The sequence below is a fragment of the Scyliorhinus canicula genome, chromosome 20 (genome assembly GCF_902713615.1).
Source record: "Scyliorhinus canicula chromosome 20, sScyCan1.1, whole genome shotgun sequence".
Taxonomy (NCBI): Eukaryota; Metazoa; Chordata; class Chondrichthyes; order Carcharhiniformes; family Scyliorhinidae; genus Scyliorhinus; species Scyliorhinus canicula.
The window spans coordinates 4,107,211-4,135,035 of NC_052165.1; the positions used below are offsets into that span (position 1 = coordinate 4,107,211).

The window sequence follows — 27,825 nt, forward strand, 5'->3', positions numbered from 1 at the left end:
GTATTTGGAAGGCAGTCTGCAGACAGAACCAAAACTCTTGGCCGATTTGCACATTGATGGCCCATCTCGGATAAACAAACGACTAGCGCTCAGGTAGCCGATACCGTCCCAGACATTCCGGCGCCACTAACCCAGCAAGACGACACAAACAAAGCAAGGCCAACGGCCACTTAGGACACGCCCAGCCATCAAGGCACCCACCCCTTTATTGGCTCAGATCGATGGCGGTGATCGAGAAGCTGCCCAATTAATTGGGAACAAGTTTAAGGCCCGCCTAAAAGTGCGTGAAGCCCCCCCCCTCCCCCAAGTATAAGAAGGAACCCCGCCATGTGTTCCCTCTCTTGGATTCAGCTCTCAACCGGAGAGACCCCTCCACCTGCACCACCAGAAGCAGTAAGTTCAGGTTCAACGCTCGCTACCAGACGGGCGACCGTAGCTGTTCTCCTGTTTCCTCTTCGAACCCAACAGCCTCAGATCCGAACAAAGGCCATTGTTCCTCTGACCTAAGCGGGCACCTGAAGTTAAGTATAGGTGTTAGTGATAGATATAGTTTAGCCTGTAGTGTTATTGTGCGTGAGTAAACCATACTGTGCGTAAATAAAGTAGCATTGACTTTGAACTAACGAACTGGTATTGGCTCTTTGATCGATATTCGGTTGAACCTTGTGGCGGTATCGAGAGATACTTGGCCACTCTGAAAAGCATATTCATAATTAAGATTAAGAAAGGTGACCTTATTAACTGCCATATTTATAGCCACTAAAAGATAGCAACACCTCCCCCCCGCTTCCAAAGAATTGCAACTTCACAAAACATTGTAATTAAAATACTGAGTAAATCAATAAAGATGTTAAATGCCATAATACCTACATCCAGAGTAAATATCCACTTTCAAATGTCCAATGGACAGTTTTGCAAATAATTCTATGTTATCTGAATAAATTGTGTTCCTTTCCAGAAAGGGCATTAGGATTATAATTTATTCAAACAAATAATACAAATAAAACGGGGCAGCACGGTAGCATGGTGGTTAGCATAAATGCTTCACAGCTCCAGGGTCCCAGGTTCGATTCCCGGCTGGGTAACTGTCTGTGTGGAGTCTGCACGTCCTCCCCGTGTGTGCGTGGGTTTCCTCCGGGTGCTCCGGTTTCCTCCCACAGTCAAAAGATGTGCGGGTTAGGTGGATTGGCCATGCTAAATTGCCCGTAGTGTCCTAAAAAGTAAGGTGGGGGGGGGGTTGTTGGGTTACGGGTATAGGGTGGATACGTGGGTTTGAGTAGGGTGATCATTGCTCGGCACAACATCGAGGGCCGAAGGGCCTGTTCTGTGCTGTACTGTTCTATGTTCTAATACTCCACGTTCCAATGTGTCAAATTTCAACATTTCAACAGGAATTAAACATCGTCTGGGACACCATCATTTCATAAGTGCGAAGGATAATTCCGCATTACGTCATGAAAAATGGACATGTGGTTAGCACTGTTGCTTCACAGTGCCAGGGACCGAGGTTTGATTCCCGGCTTGGGTCACTGTCTGTGTGGAATCTGCACGTTCTCCCTGTGCCTGCGTGGGTTTCCTCCGGGTGCTCCGGTTTCCTCCCACAAGTCCCGAAAGACAGGGGGATTGAGTTTAAGAGCCGCGAGGTTTTGCTGCAGCTTTATAAAACTCTAGTTAGACCACACTTGGAATATTGTGTCCAGTTCTGGTCGCCTCATTGTAGGAAGGATGTGGATGCTTTGGAGAGGGTACAGTGGAGATTTACCAGGGTGCTGCCTGGACTGGAGGGCATGTCTTATGAAGAAAGGTTGAGGGAGCTAGGGCTTTTCTCACTGGAGCTGAGAAGGCAGTGAGGTGGCTTGACAGAGGTGTACAAGGTGATGAGAGGCATGGATAGAGTGGATAGCCAGAGACTTTTCCCCAGGGTGTCACAAGGAGACATAATTTTAAGGTGATTGGAGGAAGATATAGGGGAGATGTCAGAGGTAGGTTCTTTACACAGAGAGTGGTGGGTGTGTAGAATGCACTGCCAGCAGAGGTGGTGAAGTCAGATTTATTAGGGACATTTTGAAGAATAAAGGGATTAAGGGTTATGGTGTTCGGGCCGGAAAGTGGAGCTGAGTCCACAAAAGATCAGCCATGATCTAATTGAATGGCGGAGCAGGCTCGAGGGGCCAGATGGCCTACTCCTGCTCCTAGTTCTTATGTTCTTATGTTCTTTAAGCGACTCTTAGACAGGCACATGGACAGCAGTAAATTGAAGGGGTGTAGGTTAGGTTAATCTTAGATTTGGATAAATGGTCGGCACAACATCGTGGGCTGAAGGGCCTGTACTGTGCTGTACTGTTCTATGTTCTATGACGCGCTTGTTAGGTGAACTGGACATTCTGAATTCTCCCTCCGTGTACCCCGAACAGGCGCCGGAATGTAGCGACCAGGGGATTTTCACAATGGCTACATTGCGATGTTAATATAAGCCTACTTGTGACACTAATAAAAGTGAAAAGCTTCTCAGGACGTTTTTAAATATTTCCCCCTTTTCCAAATGATCCCATATTCTATTTAATTACATTGTTGTTCAGCATTGGTAGAAGGAAGATTGACTATATAGCTCAGAAACCTCAGAGATTATAGGCGGGGGGGGGGGGGGGTGTTCCCCCCCCCCCCTCCCCCGGCAGCGGTGAAGATCAGCTCGCAAAGAGAATCTTCTGGTCTCACCATTGTCAACGGGGTTTCCCGTTGAAAGGGCCCCTCGTCGCCACACACCCGTGGTAGGGATACACCGTCGGCGGGACTATCAGGTCCCATTAGTGTGAATGGCCAGAAAGTCCTGCCCTTTGCGTTTTAACACAATTTCTTTTGGACGTACACAGTCTGTTTTATTTCAAAATATCACAGATACCAGCATTTACTTTCTCACAATATTGCCACAGGAACAATATTGCCACAATATTGCCACAGGAGCAATATTGCCACAATATTGCCACTGGAGCAATATTGCCACAATATTGCCATTGGAGCAATATTGCCACAATATTGCCACTGGAACAATATTGCCACAATATTGCCACAATATTGCCACAATATTGCCACTGGAACAATATTGCCACAATATTGCCACTGGAACAATATTGCCACAATATTGCCACTGGAACAATATTGCCACAATATTGCCACTGGAACAATATTGCCACAATATTGCCACTGGAACAATATTGCCACAATATTGCCACTGGAAAAATATTGCCACAATATTGCCACTGGAACAATATTGCCACTGGAACAATATTGTCACGATATTGCCACTGGAACAATATTGCCACAATAGTGCCACTGGAACAATATTGCCACAATAGTGCCACTGGAACAATATTGCCACAATATTGCCACAATATTGCCACTGGAACAATATTGCCACAATATTGCCACTGGAACAATATTGCCACAATATTGCCACTGGAACAATATTGCCACAATATTGCCACTGGAACAATATTGCCACAAAATTGCCACTGGAACAATATTGCCACAAAATTGCCACTGGAACAATATTGCCACAATATTGCCACTGGAACAATATTGCCACAATATTGCCACTGGAACAATATTGCCACAATATTGCCACTGGAACAATATTGCCACAATATTGCCACTGGAACAATATTGCCACAATATTGCCACAATATTGCCACTGGAACAATATTGCCACAATATTTCCACTGGAACAATATTGCCACAATATTGCCACTGGAACAATATTGCCACTGGAGCAATATTGTCACAATATTGCCACTGGAACAATATTGCCACAATATTGCCACTGGAACAACATTACCACAATATTGCCACTGGAACAATATTGCCACAATATTGCCACTGGAACAATATTGCCACAATAGTGCCACTGGAACAATAGTGCCACAATAGTACCACAATATTGCCACTGGAGCATTGCATTATACTCACAATGAAGGCATTGTGAATATAAAAAGTAAAAATCTGCAATGTATTTTTCAGGCCTATCTGTACCTATATACTACAATATCAATACTGGAGAAAATCATTGCTAAAAGGGGTCTGTCCTTTGAGCGCATCAGTTATTAACTCAACCTCGGCCCAACTGCAGGTTTGCAAAGTTTGGAATCTGTCAGCATGGCAATCATTTTGGTCGCTGGAATCTCACATCAATAACCAGACAAATGTTATACTTATGGCAGAGTATTGTTCAAATGGTGATAGATTGAGAAACATTGACGTGCAAAGGGACTTGCGTGTCCTAGTACGCCAGTCACTGAAAGCAAGAATGAAAGTACAGCAAGTAGTTCGGAAGGCAAATGGAATGTTGTCCATTTTTGCAAGAAGATGTGAGCACAGGCGCAAGGATGCCTTATTGCAGCTTTACAGGGGCTTGGTGACACCACACCTGGAGGATTGTGTGCAGTTTTGGTCTCTTTAATAAAGAAAGGATGTACTTGGCAGAGGGAGTGCAGTGAAGGTTCACCAGACTGAGTCCTGGGATGGCAGAATTGTCGTATGAGGAGAGATTGTGCCAACTGCCATTTTAAAAGCAGCGTTATGATCTTTCAAAAACCTTGAGCTTGCACCACCAGTGTGACGTCGAAGACTGCTCAACATTTTTGCTCCAGAGCCTAAAAATACAGCGCAAGAGGCCACCCTCGGGACCAGCAGCTTCCACCCCATTTGGCCTGCCTCTATGTCACTTGCCAGAAAATTAGAAAATTCCGCCCTTCATAAGACATAGGAGCAGAATTAGGCCACTTGGCCCATCGAGTCTGCTCCGCCATTCAATCATGGCTGATATTTTCTCATCCCCATTCTCCTGCCTTCTCCCCATAACCCCTGATCCCCTTATTAATCAAGAGCCGATCTAGCTCTGTCTTAAAGAGACTTCATCTCCACATGGTTCCTGAGGTCTGCCCAAGATGATTACTGGGTGAGTCGGCATGGGGCATGTGAGGGGGTGGTGGACGGGGGGGGGGGGGGGGGGGGGGGGGGGGTGAGCACTGGAAGGCCTAAAATCGTATCATTCAACTGGAACCAAGTCCCAGAGAACTGAGGTGGATTGGTCCTGCCTCATATTCAACCGCCTCCCAGGTCACCAAGGCTCCGTTTCTGGGTTTTGTAGGCCCGACTCTACCATGCACTCTCCTTTGCAGAGTGATGATGGTGACATTACGGAGCTTTCCCCCCTCCCCACTGAGATGGGTCCAACAAGGTAGGATCTTTCCTGAATTGAGCGACCCGCCTCGCTAAGGCAAATCCAAGTCCTCGTCCCGCTAAACGGTCAATTCCCACAAGCATTACTGATTAAATCACCAATCTATCAGGGATCTGTTCATGAAAATATTAGCCGGAGTGACCACTGCACAGTCCTTGTGGAGACAAAGTCCCATCTTCACAGTGAGGATATCCTCCATCATGTAGTGTGGTACTATCACCGTGCTAAATGGGATAGATTCAGAACAAATCTAGCAAATCAAAACTGGGCATCCATGAGGCACTGTGGGCCATCAGCAGCAGAACTGTACTCAACCACAGTCTGTAACCTCATAGCCCGGCAGCTCAACCTGTCCACCATTAGCACCAAGCTGGGGACTAACCCGGGTGCAATGAAGAGGGAAGGAGGGAATGCCAGGAGCCAGGAGCAGCACCAGGCAAACTAAAAAATGATGCATCAACGTGGTTAAGCTACAAGGACTACCTGCGTGTGCCAAACAACAGAAACAGTAAGTGATGGACAGAGATAAGCGACTCCACACAGATCAAATCTCTGCAGGCCTACCACATTTGGATGGTGTTGGCAATTAAACAACTCACCAGAGGAGGAGACTCCACAAACATTCCTATCCGCAATGACGGAGGAGCCCAGCACATCAGTGTGAAAGTACACGGCTGAAGCATTTGAAACCATCTTCAGCCAGAAGTGCCGAGTGGATGATCCACCTCGGGTTCCTCCCGAGGTCCCAGTTGTCAGTCTTCAGCCAATTCAATTCACTCCATGTGAAATCAAGAAATGGCTGAAGGCGCTGGGTTCGGCAAAGGCTCTGGCAACATTCCGGCAATAGTACCGAAGACTTGTGTTCCAGAATTAGTAATGCCTGCAGCCAAGCTGTTCCAGTACAGCGACAACACTGACATCAACCCGGCAATGTGGAAAATTGCCCAGGTGTCCACAAAAATCAGGACAAATCCAACCTGCCAATTACCGCTCGTCAGTAAAGTGATGGAAGGAGTCATCAACGGTGCTATCAAGCGGTACTTACTCAGCAATAACCTGCTCACAGACACTCAGTTTGGGTTCCGCCAGGGTCACTCAGCCCCTGGCCTCATTACAGCCTTGGTTCAAACATGGACCGATGAACGCAGAGGTGAGGTGAGAGTGACTGCCCTTGACATCAAGGCAGCATTTGAGCAAGTGCGGCATTAAGGATCCCGAGCTAAAATGGGAATCCTCAATGGTTGGAGTCATACCTAACACAAAGGAGGGTAGTTGTTGGACCTCAATAATTTCAGTCTCGAGACATCACTGCAGGAGTTTCTCAGGGTAGTGTCCTAGGTCCATCTTCAGCTGCTTCATCAATGACAGTCCCTGCATTCTCAGTGACAGTGTTCGCAGATGATTGCACAATGTTCAGCACCACCCCAGGCCTCACTAGTGACCCCCAACCCTCCTGGTGAGGCTGGCAGCACTGACTGCCTCTGCCACCCCCTCCCAGGTGCTGGGTAGGAGGACAAGCTTGGGCCCACTCTGGGGAAGACGGTATACCTCCTCTCCTCATTGGCATCGGAGTAGTGGGTACACTTCTGACTCCCAAAATCTGGGGGCGGATCCTCTCTGAGCCATCTGTGTGGCTGCAATATGTGTGGTAAGTGGAGTGTTTAATCTGCTCCAGTTGGTCAGGCTTTTCAGCGCTAATTCCGGCTCCGGAAGCTACACTGTCCGCTGGGCCGCAATTGCTTCCAATTTACGCCGGCAGAGCGCTAGCCCATTTACATGTCCTGAATTGCAGAATGAATAGCACTCCCAATGAAAACACGAATCGCATGCTACTCAGTTCCGGCAGGAATGTTTAGTCTCCCAATCGGAGAATCCACCCCACTGTATCACATTCAATTCCAATTGGTTGCAGGACTGTGTATGTACATGTGGTGAAGAGTTTCTACAGAGCATGTATAATTCAAACAGTAACTATTTATTTCTGTATTCAAGTCTCTTTGATTTTTCTTTTCTTGTGCAATGCCAAATCAGGATAAGAAGATTACTAATAACAAACAATAAATGGGGACGGAGTGGAAGGTCTAACTTGCTATTCCTTCACTTCTGGTTTCTGAGCGACAACCCAACTCAAACTGATGGAATTAAAGGGAGAAATTTTAATCCAACCCCTCGGGCGGGAAAGGGTCAGCCGCCTGTTTCACATTTCACCCAATTTTAGACTCCTCTGCAGCTAATGACAAGTAAAATTGAGGAATATAAATATAAAATTACTCCTTGCATGAACTGTACAAAATTAATTTTGACAAATGTAAAGCTGTTTTTGTTGAACTGTGACCCACAGCACAAAACTGCCTGGGTTTTAATAAAATCGAAGAGAGGTTGTTTATTTTTCTCTGCAATTTTCTGTCACTTTATATTTGTCTTGTTAATTTTGAATTTATATATACACATGGAACACTTTTTATTCTGCATGCTTGGCTTTCATCAAATTAGACAGGAATGGCATTGTGCTAAAATATACTGTATAATTTTAATTTAGATTCTCAACACTCCCTCCAGCAGGGCACTTTTTCTCTTTCAATTATGTACAGTGAAAATGTAATTAAGAGTAGCACATATCCAATTCCGCCAGCAATTAAAGGTTGTCTGAGATCAGGTACAGTGGGAACCACCACTCCATCGCCCTCTGCGGCTCGGATCTCCCCATCCCGATCAACAAATTTCAATTTGCCGCTGCTAGAGGCTAGGTTTATTATTGTTATTGCTGCAACCAAAGCAGCAATAATAATAATCTTTATTAGTGTCACAAGTAGGCTTACATTAACACTGCAATGAGGTTACTGAGAAAAGCCGGCGCCTGTTCAGGTACACAGAGGGAGAATGCAGAATGTCCAATTCACCTAACAGTACGTCTTTCGGGGCTTGTGGGAGGAAACCGGAGCACCCGGAGGAAACCCACGCAGACACGGGGAGAACGTGCAGATTCCGCACAGACAGTGACCCAAGCCAGGAATCGAACCCAGGTCCCTGGCGCTGTGCTACCATACCGCCCTATAATAAATTGTAGGGTAAAAGTATCCTGTTCAAAGTCCATCTCAGTCCCGATGTGGAGATGCCGGCGTTGGACTGGGGTGAGCACAGTAAGAAGTCTTACAACACCAGGTTAAAGTCCAACAGGTTTGTTTCAAACACGAGCTTTCGGAGCACGGCTCCTTCTTCAGGTGAATGCTGACCTGAAGAAGGAGCCGTGCTCCGAAAGCTCGTGTTTGAAACAAACCTGTTGGACTTTAACCTGGTGTTGTAAGACTTCTTACTCTACATCTCAGTCCCATCATTGTTTTGGCTGCCTCGCTGCACCGTCTCAAAAGTGCTCTTTTTGAACAAGTGGTAAATTTGCTTACATCAGTCAATCATATGGCAGCCACTTCAGATTCCGTCTTTGAATGATAGGTTAAATAATCAGCAACTGAAAAACATTACCGTCAAAAACCTGATATTAAAGATTCAATTTTAACATAGTGGCACAGTGGTTAGCACTGCTGCCTCACAGCACCAGGGCCCGGGTTCGATTCCGGCCTTGGGTGACTGTGCGGAGTTTGCACATTCTTCCCGTGTCTGCGTGGGTTTCCTGCCACAGTCTAAAGATGTGCAGGTTTAGGTGGATTGGCTTTGCTGAATTGCCCCTAGGTGTGGCTACGGGGATAGGGTGATGGATTGGGCTGAGGTGGGGTGCAGATTCAATGGGCCAAAAGGCCTCTTTATGCACTGTAGGAATTCTATTATTTTATGGAACTATGGAAATCTCTGCCAAGCAACAGAATCTGAGTAATAATAATAATTGCTTATTGTCACAAGTAGGCTTCAATGAAGTTACTGTGAAAGCCCCTGGCCGCCACATTCTGGAGCCTGTTCGAGGAGGCCGGTACGGGAACATAGAACAGTACAGCACAGAACAGGCCCTTCGGCCCTCGATGTTGTGCCGAGCAATGATCACCCTACTTAAACCCACGTAACCCGTATACCCGTAACCCAACAATCCCCCCATTAACCTTACACTACGGGCAATTTAGCATGGCCAATCCACCTAACCCGCACATCTTTGGATTGTGGGAGGAAACCGGAGCACCCGGAGGAAACCCACGCACACACGGGGAGGACGTGCAGACTCCACACAGACAGTGACCCAGCCGGGAACGTGTGATGAATACAAGAAATTGGTATGTACACTATTATATATATTTAGTGCAGCAATAATTTTAAAAGCCTGGGTTAGGGTACGTATATATCTACTGCAGTAATATTTTTTAAATCCTGGTTTAAAAGAAAGACAGATACTGTGGCTGAAAAAAATGCAATTAAGATGTCCTAAAATTAGATCATCGTTATTTCAAACCATGCTTATGTGTACATGGAGAGGCCTAATGGGTTTTTGTTGTGATTTCTGGGGAGTAAATAATTAGATGCGCTGTTTAATCTTCAGTAATTAGGTCATATGGGATAAAAATAAAATAATGAGAGGGCCAGGTCTGTGGCAGTCAGTATGGGGTTGTTCTCTGGAAGTTGTGAGCTGAACAACAGTTTGTGCAGAAGGCTGTCAGAGATTCAGCATTAATCTGACAGGATCTCCCTCTCTCTTCAAGTTGTCTCTCAAAAGATATTTCAATCCAAGGACTAGCAAGTAATCCTGTGTTTGCTAATTTTATTTAAAAGTGGGTTTTGACCTCTGATGGGTTTTGCTTGATTGGAGATAAAGAAGGTGGCAGTTAGGAATTAGTGTTTCATTTGATTGCAAAGTATTGTTTATGGTAATTCTAAGCTATATTTTGGTGCTGATAAGGGCAGTTTAATACTGCATTAATAATAAAGTTTGTTTCAATATAACATATCCCTATTTGTGTGTGGAATCACTCTGGGGTGAAGTATCCTTTCCTCACAGTGTTACAATTTTTTAAAAACATGACTGGGGTTCCTGTCTGGTATCCTAGCAAATGTTGGGGTCTGGTCCGGGATCTAATATATGTAACCAATCAGAAACACAATACCTTGCTGAAATTTCTTGAAGTAGAAAGATCTTTGCCTTTCATAATATGCCAAGTTACCAAGTCCGGTATTCACTGAAACTGATCCCAAAGTGTCCCGGACAGCAGACCAACCACCTGCAACTACTGATCAACACTGGCTCCAGATCCCCAAATATCTCAATTTTAATTTCTTATTTTCATATTCAAATTGCTACCCGCTCTTGCCACTTCCCAACTCCAGCCCGACAAACACCTGTGAACTTTGTATTCCTCTCAATCTGTGTGCATACCTCACTTCCTGTCACAGCCCTAAACCCTAGAATTCACCTCTGAACCCCCTCTGCTTCGCTCTGCACCTTAAGGCACCTTAAGACCCTCTTTAAAACCTATCGTTCTGGGTAATGTTGAGCTTCTTGACTGCTGCCCTCATCGAGCAAGTGGAGAGTATTCCATCACACTCCGGACTTCTGCCTTTGTGATGAATGTAGGAAATTATTCTGTATTATACTTTATATTTGTTGCAGTAATGTTATTTAAAATCCTGGTTTCAGATACATACAGGCAGTAGGTCAGCTATAGCTGTGATGAAGGGGTCGTAAATGTGAGCCAATCATTGGTTTTCACCATTTACTAGTTTACAGATAGATGTCTAATGGAACATTGTTTTGATTTGGGAGGATCCTGGGGCATAGATGATTTATGAAGGTTGGTGCTTAGTTCTGGATAAACAGGTCATGGGATATCTTAGTGAGAGGAGACTGAGTGCTTTACGATGAAAATAAGGGGTGGAGCGAGATCTTTCTGTAGTTTTACAGTTTGTAATAGGATTTTAGTCTTCACTCCATGCTGGGCTCTGCTATCAGTAGGGGCTGGTTTAGCACAGGGCTAAATACCTGGCTTTTAAAGCAGATCAAGGCAGGCCAGCAGCACGGTTTAATTCCCGTACCAGCTTCCCCGAACAGGCGCCGGAATGTGGCGACTAGGGGCTTTTCACAGTAACTTCATTTGAAGCCTACTTGTGACAATAAACAATTTTCTTCTTTTTTTCTCTTCTTTCTTTTTTCAATGAGGATGGAGATACTCATGGAGCTCCCTCCTCTTCCCATTAGTTCAATTGTCCATCACCATTCATAATTGGATGTAGGACTGCAGAACTTTGATCAGATCCAATGGTTGTGGGATTACGATTCTTGAGCCACACTTATAGAATTTACAGTGCAGAAGGAGGCCATTCGGCCCATCGAGTCTGCACCGGCTCTTGGAAAGAGCACCCTACCCAAGGTCAACACCTCCACCCTATCCCCATAACCCAGTAACCCCACCCAACACTAAGGGCAATTTTGGACACTAAGGGCAATTTATCATGGCCAATCCACCTAACCTGCACATCTTTGTGACTGTGGGAGGAAACCGGAGCACCCGGAGGAAACCCACGCACACACGGGGAGGATGTGCAGACTCCGCACAGACAGTGACCCAAGCCGGAATCGAACCTAGGACCCTGGAGCTGTGAAGCGATTGTGCTATCCACAATGCTACCGTGCTGCCCACTTGGAAGGTGTTTCCGTGAGATGGGATCGGTCTGTGGATTCCACCACCGACACCACCTCCCCGTCTCTCTCCGTACCCTCAAAATTTCCCTGGACGCAGCCTGCCTCCACAACTGATGTGCTAACATATGACTTGCCTTCTTCCCGTACTCATACTGCACCCCCCTTGTCCTGCACAGCTGCCTCACCCCACTCCCCATTCTCAACCTATTGAATTGCCCCTGTAGATTTTTCCTTCTCGCCAATCCATCGTGATGTGTGCCCTCGAATACTCCCTGTATTCCATTCATCCTGTAGATGATATCCACTCCACTGGAAAGCTTGTTCTTGACAAGGTGAAGAATGGTGATGATAGGATGGAGAAAAGGGCGGGAGTGATGACATATCCCTACCTGCCTCAGTCTTGACCTCGAAGGCTTCTGTCTTATTTCCGTCAGTGAGGACTGTCACCGACATCTTATCCTCGAGGAATCGGAGAATGTTGCTGAATTTCTCTGGATAGCCGGCCCTTGACTGGGTTTTCCATAGCACTTCCCGATTGACTGAATCAAAAGCCATGGTCAGATCGATGAAGGCCATGTCGGGTGGTTGATGTTGAGATGGCATTTCTCTTGAAGTTGTCGAGCAGTGAAAATCATCCCGCTGTTTGCTCGGAAGCCACACGATCGGAAGGATTTCTTCAGAGACTTGGAGAAGGCGACTAGTGAGGATTTGGGCGATGATCTTCCCAGCGCCGGAGTGGGGAAATTCCACAGTAGTTCCTACAGCCCGCATTGTCTCCTTTCTTGAACATGGTGGTGATGATGGCATCCCCGAGATCAGCCGGAATGTCCTCTCTGTCCCAGATTTTCAGCAACAGCTGATATAGATAACGAGCGATCTCCTCTTCTCCATGTTTGGAAATCTCCACCAGCATCCTGTCCACTCCAGCTCCTTTTCCATTCTTCATGTGTTTAATGGCAGCTTCTCTTCGTCTATGCATGGTGAGAGTCCAAGATCATCTTTGATGGGGAGTTGGGGGATTTCCTCAAGCACGTCTCATCTATGAATGTTTCACAGTTTCCGAATTCTTTGAAGTGTGCTCTCCATCGAAGGCTGATGGTTCAATCCTTAAGAGGTTCTATCCTTCCTCTGCACCAGTTTGAGGCCTAGGCTTGGTCCCATATATTGCCTTGGTGGCACTGAAGCAGACCCGATGTTGTGTTTGTCCGTGAGGAGTTGCAGTTTCATAGCTTTCTCAGTCCACCATTGATGAGCTCTCCTCTTTGCCTTGCTTGTGTTGATATTTTACCAGGCGGAGAGCTTTCCTCTGCTTGCTGATGAGGTCTTGGATGGTGCGCTCGTACTCGCGGAACCTAGTGTTGGTGTTTCTTGGTCTTGTAACCAATAGTTTCTTCACAGATCGGGATGATGCTCGTTCTTCAGCTCGTTCCAGTTTTCCTCCACTCCATCAAAATGGACACTTTGGAGATTTTAAGAGAAGACGTTGTTGGAAGTTCACTGGCATGTTTGGCTCTTGAAGCCATTCAACATCTTCTGCTGTTTCTGGTGGAGTTTGATGGACACAGAGGAGCGGATGAGCCATTGGCCTGTCCAGCAGCCAATCAGCTTGAGTGTATCCTTTTGCTCTCGGAATTGGACGATGACCAAGAAATCGATCATGTGCCAGGGATTTGAGCGTTGGATGTCTGCAGAAAGTCTTGAAAATGTGTGTTAATGATGACAAGCTGGTATTCTGCGTATTTGGTGAGCAGGAGTACCTCATTGTAGTTGCAATTCCCAACTCCTTCCTTTCCAATGGTTCCTGGAGAGTCCTTTCCAACCCTGGTGTTGAAGTCCCCAAGAAGGATGATCTTATCTTCCTTAAGAATGTTGGAAAGTATGGTGTCCAGGATGGAGTAGAAGCCTTCTCTGGACTCCTCATTGGCATCAAGGGTTGGGGCACAGGCACTCACAACTGTTGCCTCCTGGTTCTTGGCAGGTTGTAGACCGAGGGTCATGAGCACTCATTTATACCGACAGGGAACTCCGAGAGCCGGTTGATGAATTAATTCTTGATGACGAAACCAATTCCATGTGCCCGGGGCTTCTTTCCTCTCTAGACGATGGTGCAACAACCACCATCTTCCCTCAGCTGCCATTCGCCTGCTCTTCGGGTCTCTTTCAGGGCAGGGATGTCAATGTTAAAGTGCCTGAGTTCACGGCAACAAGGACAGTTCTCCGTTCCAGTCGATTGTTTGTCTCATTATAGGGTTCATACATTCCAAGTTACGAAATTGAGCTTAACACTGATTTTCTGACTGCAGGTAGAGGAGCTGCTGGATATGGTTTTCCAGCCAGATTAGAGACGGAACAGACTATTGTGACGGCATCTTTTCCAGCCCTTTCCCCATGCGGTGGGGGGGCTCTTCAAATCCCTCTTTCAACACATACCTGAAACCTGACAATTTGCCACTCCCTCCCAGTCTCAACTTGATATTTTTTTTCAAACCACCTTCCTATTTCAGGAAACCAAAATCAAATATTTTGCAACTCCGGTTCAGTCTTATACCACTTCCAATGTCACCCTGTTGCTGTTCTCACAGACATTCTCCTGGACTCCACCAAAGACTTCCCAATCTTTCTGTTTCAGGATTGCTCCCTCCTCTAATCTTACATGATGCCATTTCCTCCCTGCTCCCTCTTAAGCACAGTGTTATTTTTTTGAAAGGAGTAAAATGTACATTAACGTGTGCATCGATGAAACATTTGAAACATATAAACCACAAATGTTGCTGCTCAGGGGCATGGGCTTAATTTCAAAATATCTGCACAAATTATTGGATAGAATGATCAACAGAACTCTGCTTATGTGAAGCAGCAGATAGAATGGTGTTATAAAGTTAAATAAAGGGGCTGGTTTAGCTCACAAGGCTAAATCGCTGGCTTTTAAAGCAGACCAAGCAGGCCAGCAGCACGGTTCAATTCCCGTACCAGCCTCCCCGGACAGGCGCCGGAGTGTGGCGACTAGGGGCTTTTCACAGTAACTTCATTGAAGCCTACTCGTGACAATAAGCGATTTTCATTTCATTTCATTTCAAATATTTAAAATTAAGACAGATTGACTGTTGTAAGGTAACTGCAGCAAAAGACATTTATAATACGTTGGTTCAAACTCCTATCCACTGTCTAAATTACAACAGCAGTTTCAAAATAATCAGCGGTACATTTAATATAAGATAGTTTCATTTCTAGTGTTGAAATCAAACAGAACTTATTCAGTCCCTTGCCATTCCTCCCGCTGTCATTCATGGATACAGTTTGCACGTCATTGCCAATATCTTGCATTATGAAATACATCCTAGCATTGTGCCATTTACAAACTCTTCAGCAACTCTGCCAAATATTATTTACAGATGCAGTGTGCTATATCCCCACATAATTAAGTGTTTTGTGTCTAGTTCATGTTTGTAGAGTAAAGGTGGCCTGTGCTGAACAAAAGTTTGCGTGAGAAAAACAACATACCATTGACAAAACACAAACCACTATCTTCAAAAACATTCAGCACCTCATTCTTTAAAAATTCCATTCACTAAAAAGCTACTGAAGAACAAGTAACAATCGTCATAACATCAGTTAAACAAGTGCCTCAATGTATATTTTGCAAGTCCCCAACAACAAAGATTCTTGTGAAAAAGGAATCACAAAACCGTTAAGAAACCTAAGTCATCAAATCTTCCAACTGTACACGTTTCCCCTTTCATAGGGACTTTGCCTTCTCAACTCCCAAACTTTCAGCAAATATACTTTGTGTCTCTGTACATGTGTGACTTCAAAAATTACCCCTTCTCATGAACTTCCTTTTATAAATTGCATGGGCACAGATTTAAAAGATTTAAACAGGGTCCAGTGCATTGGGTCAGAAAGGAAAATTGGGCTAATTGGAAATTGTTTTTTAATTTGTTCATGGGATGTGGCTGGGCCAGCATTTATTGCCAATCCCTAATTGCCCTTAGTTAAGAGTCAACAACACTGCTGTGGGTCTGGAGTCATATATAGGCCAGGCCAGGTAAGGACGACAGATTTCCTTCCCTAAAGGACATTGGTGAACCAGATTGGTTTTTACGACAATCGACAATGGTTTCATGGTCATCGCTAGACTTTTAATTCCAGATATTTTATTGAGTTTAAATTCTATCACCTATCATGGTGGGATTCGAACCCAGGTCCCCAGATCCTGGGTCTCTGGATTATTAGTCCAGCAACAATACCACTGTGCCAACGCCTCCTCCCTTTCAGTCGAGACTGGTCAGTTGTCGCTATAATATTGAATGTGAATCCCTACAAAAGCATTAAGTTTAATTTGAAAATTGCTTTAAATGCTAGAAGTTTACAATTATATTTTAGCATCGTTGCTGTAAGGATATAAAACCTCAGCTCATCTTCAAACAACGCTCAATGGTAAAACTGTAACACATAAATGCACATTATATATTTATTTATCTTCTCCTTCCTCCTACTTACAGCTGTGTTTGAATCTTCAGACTTCAAGTCTCAGGCTTCGACACCCCATTTAAAATAATTCTCTAAATGGCAATTATTAAATTTTGATTGTGTGTGCCAAGGTGGGCGACATGGAGAATCGGTCCAGGAGGCAGAATCTCAGAGTCGCAGGGCTGCCGGAAGGAGTGGGCGGCCCAAACCCAAATGAATATATGTCAAAGATGTTTGGGAGGATGGTGGGGGTAGGATGGATAGTTGTCCCCCCGTGAGCTGGATTGGGCCTACCAAAAGCCTCCTCCAGGAGAGCCACCACGGACAATCATCGTGAGGTTCCTAACAGGAATGAGTCCTGAGGTGGGCGAAGGATCACCGTGAATACAAATGGGAGGACCACGCCATTAGGCTCCATCAGGATGTGGGAGCGGAGCTTGCCAGAAGCAGAGCGGCATTCAACAAGGCCAAGGAGGCGCTTTTCAGAAGTGGTGTTTGGTTTGCGGTGGTTTAACCTTTATACCTCCTGGTGACTTATAACTCAAAGGACTATTATTTTGAGGCGCCTGAGGAGGCCGATGCTCTTGTGAGAAAGCACATGCTAGGGGCGAGTTAATTGTGTTTTGTATTATGTATGGGGACTTGTTATTGGAAAGGGCTTGAGATTTTGGGGACTTGTTAGGGTTTCTTATACCAGTTTCTATTTTATTGTGTCCCAGATTCAATTCCTGGCTTGGGTCACTGTCTGTGCGGAGTCTGCACATTCTCCCCGTGTCTGCGTGGGTTTCTTCCGGGTGCTCCGGTTTCCTCCCACAAGTCCCAAAAGTCGTGCTGTTAGGTAATTTGGACATTCTGAATTCTCTTTCAGTGTACCCGAACAGGCGCTGGAATGTGGTGACTAGGGGATTTTCACGGTAACTTAATTGCAGTGTTAATGTAAGCGCACTTGTGACAATAAAGATTATTTTTATTAAACTGTGCTTGTGAGACAGACGTCACGCTTGAAACATCTGGGGCAAGTGTGTGATAATAAATACCCTTTTTGTAAAAACACTCCCTAAAAGTTTGTTGCTGGGATTATTTAAATTGGACAATCTCTCTCTCAGAGGGTAAGGAAACACATGCCTTTGCAGATTGATCATGGGCAAAGACATATATTTTGTCCATGACAGTTGTCCAGACTACACCTTGGCCTCTGCTAATATCACTCACATGTTTGCCAGAACGACAGGAGAGAATGTGGTCTGGTGGGAGCTCCTGTCTGCCTGTTGGAAATTCCAGACGTCCACGTTGTGATTTCTCATAGAATGTCGCTATAAAAATGGAAACGGCGGAAGAGTGGGCAGGAATCAGTTAGGAGATGTATTAAATTATTCTGTTCCTTCACTTGTTTTTTTTTTCCTCAGTTGCTATTTATTTTCAAAAAAGCCAATCACACATTGTCACTGCGCATTAGACTTCAACAAGAAAGGCGATTAGTGTTCCATTATCTCGAAAATAGCAAATTTTGATGAAGTCAGGATGGATTGTTTTGAGCTGATAAAAATAATGCATTGGGACAGACAAAGCAAAAATTAAAAACCAAATATGGGTGGTAAAAAGGTTAACATTTTACTAATATGTTTTTTTTTACAAATAGCAGATATCTGAGAACAGATACAGCTGTCCTTGGCTTCCTGGAACTGTTTTCAGCTGTTCTAATGAATGCTACTCAGAAATCAACGGCAACAAAATTAAAATACCAAAAAATTATTCGACATCAGTTGATTCAATAAGACCTTTTAACTGATTTATGACAATCTGACTAACTTAGGAAGTGTTAGTTTAAATGACAATTTAAAATTTTGCCACGGGTGAAGGTCAAACGATATATTTTCCCTTGAAAACAGCCAGCCAATTGTTGTCTCCATTTAAACTCAAGTAACCTTTTCTCCTCTTATTGACTCGAGCAGAAAAACAAAAAGTCCTTCTGTATTCTTAAAGGGTAGAAAAGGGTCATTTTTTTGTTTTGATTCATCACAATTATTACAGTTACCACAAGACAGTTTAACACACGTGGTCTTGTTCCATGAAATACCTCAAAATGCTGCCACAATGCTGCTTAATACACATCCTATTTAAAATAAATTAGTTTCAGCCAATAAACACAAATTTGAAAGCATTGTGTACGGCTCAGTGGGTAAATCACCAACCTGCCTATGGAACGAGGTGAAGTGCCAGATTTGATTGGTAGTAAGTTGGCTGATGTCACTTAGAGCTAGGATAGAAGGACTACAGTTGGCTTCAATTGCCCTTGGGGTGCTGAAAGAGGTAAACAGGATACAATATTCCTGACCTCCAACTCGTGACCTCTGCAAGAAAGTATGCCTGAATAGATTTTGGGCAGGGGGAGGTCGAAGTTCAAATAGAGAGTTCAACAAGCAGCTCATCTTGACAGCTCCAGCCGACGCTCGAAGAGTGACCAACTGGACACATTTTGTTTGCGCTCTTGAAACCAGACCCATGATGAGTCAGTACCTCCAAAAACATTGCAGCAAAACACTGAGGATAAATATACATTAATTTATAGTTTGAGACTATGTTCTATCGCGATACTTCGACATTGGTATTAAACAAGAAGGTGCACTTAGAAGAAACTTCCACGTGACTGAAGGTGTTTCACAAGGCAAGATATTGGAAACCAACAGGAGGTGAAAGAAAGGTGTGTACACACATGCATGTACACACGTATGTACACACACATGTACAGACGCATGTACACACGCACACAGAACTACGAGGTCAGTCTGAAAAGCATCCACTGTCCAATTACCGGTCCTCTCGTTGCAGTCCTTCAGCAACTTCCAAATCATGCTCTCACATCCCCTGTAATGTTAGTGGCTTTAATTGTATCAACACTCATATAACCCCTTATCAAATATGCGTTCCATTCCTTAGAACTTGGAATTCCCAAGAATTCAGCCAACTTTGAGCTGTAAACTCCCATTCTCATTTTGAAAACTACACTATACCGTTATAATTTATCACACATTTGTAACACAATTCTTTCACACACATCAACGTGAATACAATTCTTTCATAGAATTTACAGTGCAGAAGGAGGCCATTCAGCCCATCGAGTCTACACCGGCTCTTGGAAAGAGAACCCAAGCCCACACCTCCACCCAATCCCCGTAACCCAGTAACCCCACCTACCCATTTTGGATACTAAGGGCAATTTATCATGGCCAATCTACCTAACCTGCACATCTTTAGACTGTGGGAGGAAACCGGAGCACCCGGGGGAAACCCATGCACACACAGACAGTGACCCAGCAGGGAATCGAACCTGGGACCCTGGAGCTGTGAAGCAACAGTGCTAACCACTGTGCTACCCCTTTGAAATTGTTAGGTCGATTTGCAAAAACAGTTCATAAACTTGTTGAACATTTTTCTATCATTACATTATGACCAAAAGCAGAGTTAAGCCCTAACGTCAATCACCCTTTTTAATATATCAAAACATGTGAGTGGTGCTGTTCATTTCTCAAATTGTTTCCTGTGGCAGATGTATAACTATTATTTCATCATGGTATCATGGAGCTAATTTTTGTAATTATTGGTTTGTAAAGATGTGGGCATCACTAACAAAGCCCTCATTTACGGGATGTGGGTGTCGCTGGTTAGGCCAGCATTTATTGCCCATCCCTAGTTTCCCTTCAGAAGGTGATGGTGAGCTGCCTTCTTGAACCGCCGCAGTCCCTGTTGTGTAGGTACATCCACTGTGCTGTTAGAGAGGGAGTGCCAGGTTTTTGATCCAGTGACAGTGGAGGAACGGCGATATATTTCCCACTCAGGGCGGTGAGTGACTTGGAGGGAAACCTCCAGGTGGTGGGGTTCCCAGGTATCTGCTGCCCTTGTCCTTCTAGAAGGTAGAGGTCGTGGGTTTGGAAGGTGCTGCCGAAGGAACCTTGGTGAGCTACTGCAGTGCATCTTGTAGATGGTACACACGGCTGCCACTGTTTGTCGATGATGGAGGGTTTGAATGTTTGTGGAAGGAGGAGCAATCAAGCGGCTGCTTTGTTCTGGATGGTGTTGAGCTTCTTGAGTGTTGTTGGAGCTGCGCTCATCCAGGCAAGTGGAGAGTATTCCATCACACTCCTGACTTGTGCCTTTTAGATGGTGGGCAGGCTTGGGGGGGGGGGGGGGGGGGGGGGGGGAAGGGGGGGAGGGGGAGAGAGAGGGGGGGGGGGTCAGGTGAGTTATTCATCGTAGGATTCCTAGCCTTTGATCTGCTCTGGTAGCCTCAGTATTAATATAGTCCAGTTAGCTCGTCCAGTTCAGTTTCTGATCAATGGTAACCCCCAGGATATTGATTGTGGGGGATTCAGCAATGGTAATGCCATTGAGTGTCAAGGGCCGATGGTTACATCCTCTCTTGTAGGAGTTTGTCATTGCCTGGTGTAATTTGCCACTTGTCAGCCCAAGCCTGTCCAGGTCTTGCTGCATTTGGACATGGACTGCTTCAGTATCTGAGGACATGTGAATAGTGCTGAACATTGTGCAGTCATCCGCAAACATCCCCACTTCTGACCTTCTGATGGAAAGGAGATCATTGATGAAGCAGCTGAAGATGGTTGGGCCTAGGGCACTACCCTGAGGAACTCCTACAGTGATGTCCTGGAGCTGAGATGATTGATCTCTGAACACCACAACCATCTTCCTTTGTGCCAGGTCTGACTGAAACCAGCGGAGAGTTTTCCCCCTGATTGCCAGTTTTCCCCCTGATTCCCAGTTTCCCCTGATTCCCAGTTTCCCCCCTGATTCCCAGTTTCCCCCCTGATTCCCATTGACTCCAGTTTAGCGAGGGCTCCATTGATGTCATACTCATCAAATGCTGCCTTGATGTCAGGGGAAGTCACTCTCACCTCACCTCTGGCATGTTTGAACCAAGGCTGTAATGAGGTCAGGGGCTGAGTGACCCTGGCGGAACCCAAACTGAGCGTCCGTGAGCAGGTTATTGCTGAGTAAGTGCCGCTTGATAGCACTGTTGATGACTCCTTCCATCACACAACACGATGGAGGGTAACTTTAATAGGAAGACGGGACTTTATCTCCACAAGGATTGTGTGGGGTCACTTTTACCGATACTGTCATGGGCAGATGCATCTGCAGCAGGCAGGTTGGTGAGGATGAGGTCAAGTATGTTTTTCCCTCTTTTTGGTTCTTCACCGCCTGCTGCAGTCCCAGTCTAGCAGCTATTGTCCATTAGGATCTGGCCAGCTCTGTCTGTGATGGACATTGAAGTTCCTCACCCAGAATATATTCTGTGCCCTTGCCACCCTCAGTGCTTCCTCCAAAGTTCAACATGGAGGAGTACTGATTAATTAGCTGATGGTGGATGGTTATGGTAATCAGCGGAATGTTTAACCTGAAGCCATGAGACTTCATGGGGTCCAGAGTCGATCTTGAAGACTCCCAGGGTAACTCCCTCCCGACTGTATCCCACTGTGCTGCCACCTCTGCTGGGTCTGTCCTGCCGGTGAGACAGGTCATGCCCAGGAATGGTGATTGTCTGGAAGGTATGATTCTGTGAGTATGACTGTGTCAGGTAGTTGTTTGACCAGTCTGTGAGACAGCGCTCCCAACTTTGGCACAAGCCCCCAGATGTTAGTAAGGAGGACAGGGCAGGGCTGGGTTTACCGTTGTCGTTTCTGGTGCCTGGTTCGATGTTGGGTGGTCCGTCCGGTTTTGTTCCTTTTTCGTGTTTCTGTTGTGGTTGAATGCAATGGAGTGGCTCGCTCGGCCATTTCAGAGGGCAACTCAGAGTCAACCACATATAGGCCAGACCAGGTAAGGATGGCAGATTTCCTTCCCTAAGGGACATCAGTGAACCAGATGGGTTTTTACCACAATCGACAATGGTTTCACAGTCATCATTAGACTTAATTCCAGACATTGAGTTTAAATTCCACCACCTGCCGTGGTGAGATTCGAACCGGAATCCCCAGATCAGGATCACTAGCCCAGTGACAATACTACTACGCCATCACCTCCCCATTGTCATTAACAGCCATGAAGGTGATAGATTGCTGTGTTTACCCAGAATACCTCTGGGTAGAGTTTCGGGACTTTGAATCAGCAACAGTGAAGGAATAATGATATATTTCTAAATCAGGATGGTGTGATTTGCAGGGGAATTTGTAGGTGGAAGAGTTTCCATGGGCCTGTTGCCCTCTCCTTCTTAGTTGCAGGTTTGGGAGATGCGTCAAACATCAGCGTCAAACAGAGAATTTCGTTGATGGTGAACACTGTCCGAGCTGATGGTGGAGGAAGTGAATGTTTTAGGTAGTGGACGGGGTTCAGATCAAGCAGGTTCCTCTGTCCCGGATAGTGTCAAGTTTCAATGAATGTTGTGGGAGCCGCACTCACCCAGGCAAGTGGACAGTATCACACTCCTGAATATGCTTTAGAGGATGGGCAGGCAGAAGCCAGGAGGTAATTCACCCACCACAGAACACCCAGACTCTTGTATTTATATGGCTGGTCCAGTTTAGTTTCTGTTCATTAGTGACGCTCAAGGGTCCTGGGGATTCCACAATGATAATGCTGTTGAATGGCCTCGTTTGAAGTGATCGCTGCCTTTAACACGAGGGTAACCACACCTCCGGCGAGGGGCAAAGTTGAGAAGGCGGGGCCTTCATGAATAACCTCAGCCGGTACGGGAATTGAACTCTCGCTGCTGGCCTCGCTCTATCACGAACCAGCGTCTAGCCAACTGAGCTAAACCAGCCTCCATGGAATTAAAGCCCACACAATCGTCAGCAAACTTCACAACTACTGACGTTAATGATGGAGGAAAGGTTATTGATGAAGCAGCTGAACATTATCAGGCCTCGAATACTACACTGAATGTGATGCTGTGTCCTCCATTAACCACAGACCTTTGTCCTAGATATGATTCCAACCAGTGGAGAGATTTCACCCCACCCCCCAATCCCATTGACTTCAGTTTTGCCTTGATGTCGAGGACAGTTCTCACCATGTGGCAGGACTGCAGACTTTTGACCTGATTTGTTGCTAATTTAGCTCTTTGTGCGAATGTTTTAGTGCTGTCGCTGGCACCTTGGTAAAATATACTGGAGAATGTTTTGAAATTTGGATGAAGGTCTACTTGAACTGTTCAATATTGTTCAATTATTAACTGTGTCTTGAAGCAAAAATATGGCTGAAGCAATGGTTTAATTCAAACAGACATAGTGCATTCTGCATCTTGGCCTCTTCCCGAGATTCCAACCTGTACAGATGCCAGTCTTCAGCCAATTAGATTCACAGCACATAATATCAAGAAGTGGCATGGGCTAGGATCCCAACAACATCCCAGGTGTAATGCTGATGACTTGTGCTCCAGTATAGCCACAACACTGGCATCTACCTGACAGAGTGCAATATGTCCTGACTCGGAAAACAGGACAAATCCACACCAGCCAATCACCACTCCAGCAGTCTCAATCATCAACAAAGTGATGGTGAATATTAAAAATCATTGGATTCTAATTTTCACGCTTTTGTAAACAAGGTATTTGTACGTGTCGGTGGCAGGAGAGTTGCTTACAATTATCAATCATCCAAGCATTAAATGATACAGAGAAAGACGCTGGACAGCTAGTTCCAGCTCTGGGGCGGGATTCTCCCCTACCCGGTGGGGCGAGGGTTCCCGGCGGGATGGAGTGGCGTGAACCACCCCGGCGTCGGGCCGCCCCAAAGGTGTGGATTTCTCCGCACCTTCAGGGGCCAAGCCCTAACCTTGAGGGGCTAGGCCCGCGCCGGAGTGGTTGGCGTCCGGCCGGCCAGCGGGAAAGGCCTTTGGCGCCACGCCAGCCGGGGCCGAAGGGACTACGCTGGCTGGCGGAGGTCCGCGCATCACAGGCCAGGCCATCGTGGGGGCACCCCCTGGGGCCAGATCGCCCCGTGGCCCCACCCCCAGGACCCCGGAGCCCACTCGCGCCGCCTGATATCACTGGTAGGGGAGGTGTTTTGATTCCCACTGGCAGGACCGGCATGACAGCAGCGGGGCTTCGGCCCATTGCGGGCCGGAGAATCGCCGGGGGTGGCCCGCCGACAGGTGCGGATCGATTCCCGCCCCCGCCGAATCTCTGGTGCCGGAGACTTCGGGGGCGTGATTCACGCCGTGCCCCGGTGATTCTCCGACCCAGCGGGGGTCAGAGAATCCAGCCCCTGTTCTTTCCCAATACATCTGCAATTTTCTCCCTTAATCATTTATCCACTTCCCTTTTGGAAGTTAATACTGAATCTGTTTCCATCAGCCTTTCAGACAGTTCATTCCAGATCACAACACACTGCATAAACATCTCTCTTTTGCTGATCACAATGGTGTGTAGAGGGAATTCCTGAACTAGAAAGCTGAAGGTAGTGCCAATGGCGGTGAAAATCGAGAGGGAATGGAAATGATTCAGAAGAAAGTAGATAGCAAGAAGCTTTTTCCCAGAGTGGGGGACTCAATTACTAGGGGTCATGAGTTCAAGGTGAGAGGGGAAAAGTTTAAGGGAGATATGCTTGGAAAGTTCTTTACGCAGAGGGTGGTGGGTGCCTGGAACGCATTGCCGGCGGAGGTGATAGAGGCGGGTACGATAGCATCATTTAAGATGTATCTAGACAGATACATGAATGGGCGGGGAGCAGAAGGATACACATCCTTAGAAAATAGGCGACAAGTTTAGATAGAGGATCTGGATCGGCGCAGGCTGGGAGGGCCGAAGGGCCTGTTCCTGTGCTGTAATTGTTCTTTGTTCTTTGACACCAGAATTAGAGGAACAATAATTTGGAGCGAAGTGGAGGAGTTGCAGTTGTAGAACTGGAGGACTTTATAGAGATAGTGAGGCCATGATGGGATTGGAGGATATTTCATTGGAATGACAGTCAATACATTTCAGTGAGGACAGATTTGATGGGTCAGGACACAGGCAGCTGGATTAGAAACCTGCAGAACTTTAAGGGAGCTAGGTGCGTAATCGAATAATTGAGTATGGAAGTGAGAAAGGTACGAATGAGTGATGCAGCAACGAACGTGAGATGTTTGGGCAGAGGAAGTGAAGATTACAACGGTGAAAGCAAGCAGTCATTGTGATGGACACAATTTAATGGGAAAAGGTCTAGGTGCCATATCGGGAATGACTTCCTGACGCATCGAGCCCAGCGAGGCCACAGCCCAGATTTGATGGCCCCCTGTGAGCTTCACAGAACTGGCTGTCCTGCCCACTGATTCGCCAGAACCACACCCAGCAACTCCCCACTAACAAGGGGGAGATGCTCATAAACTCTCCGTCCAAACTCACTCCCTGGCAGCACAGGACCATTGCAACACGTAGACCTGCTCCACACTTCGGGGAAGCCGGCTTGGTCAGGCTGCTGGACGCCATGGAGGCGAGACGGGCCACCCTGTTCCCCCGAGGGGGTGGGAGGAGCAACAATGCCGGCTGGGAGGCAGTGGCTCAGGTGGTCAGTTCGGGAAGGTGACCAGGAGGGCCGGCGTCCAATGTCGGAAGACGACCAACAAACAACACCAGGCCACAAGGGTAAGTTACCACCAGCCCCCTGATCCCAATTCCCACCCTCCCACAGCACATCATCGCACTGTGCCCCACCCTGGCACCCACCAGCACAACCTCTCAATGCCCTGGAGCGCATTTTCACAAAACAAAACACAGAGTATCACCCCTCGCAGGTTCAACAGAAATGAAGGATACGCCTGAGAATGTTTATCATGTCCAGAACTTTGTCATAGAAATGATCTGTCCATCAATGTGTGACTTGTTCCCCGTATCAGAGCCATGATCCATCCAGGAGCCGTAGCTGTGCAGGCCCCTCCCACACGGACCACTCTCACCGGAACCAAATCCTGGCATCCACATATTTCACGAGCGCTCAAGATGCAGTTCATGTGCTGGACGCCCAGCGTGTTTAACCCGCGGTGACGTGTCAGTTACACGCAGCACTCACCACACCAGCAACAAAACATCAGCAATTTGCAAAAGCATTTCTTCAATGGCTTCATCCGGTGGCCCATCTGGATCAATGCCGCTCACCAGGTCCCGCAGCGTCTTCTTGCTTCAGGCCGCATTGCCTTCTAGACTCACAGCCCCCTGAGCTGAAGTACTCTCACAACTAACAATGCCAATTCCCTATCCGCAATATGCTTCAACATCAAACCAACAACAGGGCTCTGCCCTGGAGGTGACAGACAGACAGCAGCAGTAGCTGCCCTGTTATGGGTATGCACAATATTGAAGGATGGCAGATGTCGAGACCCCCCCTCCCCCAGAGGTGATCCCTGACCTATGGCACCCAGCACCTTGCCCAGGCCTGCCCAGAGCACTGGGGTAGTAGTTCCAGTGCCCCTGGGCTGCATGCCGGGAATTGGAAATAGCTCCTCACAGCCTCAGGTCCCCTCAGCAGCCATTGCTGAACTGCGCCTGCAGAACCTCTCGCTGGGGAGCTGGTTAGTTCCCTGGAGGCCATCAGATTGGGTTTCCATCTCGTTAATGATCTTAATTGGTGCCTCACCACGACGGGGCGGGATCCAGAACCCGCAAACAGAAGTGGGCCGGTTAGATCACAAACCGATTCACGCCCGGCAGGGATACTGATTTTAGCTTCTCCCACGATTTAACCGGCCAGCCCAGATCCACACCAGGCACAGCACAGCCATTAAGTTGCGCCCGATGTTTTGTTGGAAGCTTACCTTGTGGTTGTGTGGTGAATCACATTCCGCATAATTCACACTGTTGTTATATGATGTGCTGTATTCATGTTAGCTCTGTATACGAGCAGTTGCGCGGCTCTGCCCATAGGGGGAGATGAGGAGTTTGTACTGGGCTCCACCCTTGGCTCCGCCCATGGCTCCTCCCACTAACCGGAAGTATAAAGCTTTGCAGTCGTGAGCCTGCCTGCCAGTTCATCACGTCGCAGGCAGGCTCTGTTGTAAGACTATTAAAACCACTGTTCACTTCCAACCACGTGTCTTGTGAATTGATGGTCACATCAGGTTGAATAAGACAAAGTTGCCAAATGCTGGTTTGTTTTTTAAGGTTTGGGAAACCTAGGAAGGGATTGGATTGGATTGGATTTGTTTATTGTCACGTGCACCGAGGTACAGTGAAAAGTATTTTTCTGCGAGCAGCTCAACAGATCATTCAGTACATGGGAAGAAAAGGGAATTAAACTAAATTCAAGAAGATACATAATAGGGCAACACAAGATATACAATGTAACTACATAAGCACTGGCATCGGATGAAGCATACAGGGTGTAGTGTTAATAAGGTCAGTCAATAAGAGGGTCATTTAGGAGTCTGGTGACAGCGGGTAAGAAGCTGTTTTTGAGTCTGTTTGTGCGTGTTCTCAGACTTCTGTATCTCTTGCCCGATGGAAGAAGTTGGAAAAGTGAGTAAGCCGGGTGGGAGGGACCCTTGATTATGCTGCCCGCTTTCCCCCGGCAGCGGGAGGTGTAGATGGAGTCGATGGATGGGAGGTAGGTTCGTGTGATG

At 46.5% G+C, this 27,825-nt stretch overlaps 1 protein-coding gene across 2 annotated transcripts in view; it reads right to left on the minus strand.

Moving 5' to 3' along the window:
* dusp16 (dual specificity phosphatase 16) overlaps window positions 1-27,825 on the minus strand; it is a 183,660-nt gene that overhangs the window by 83,945 nt on the left and 71,890 nt on the right. The window lies entirely within an intron of this gene.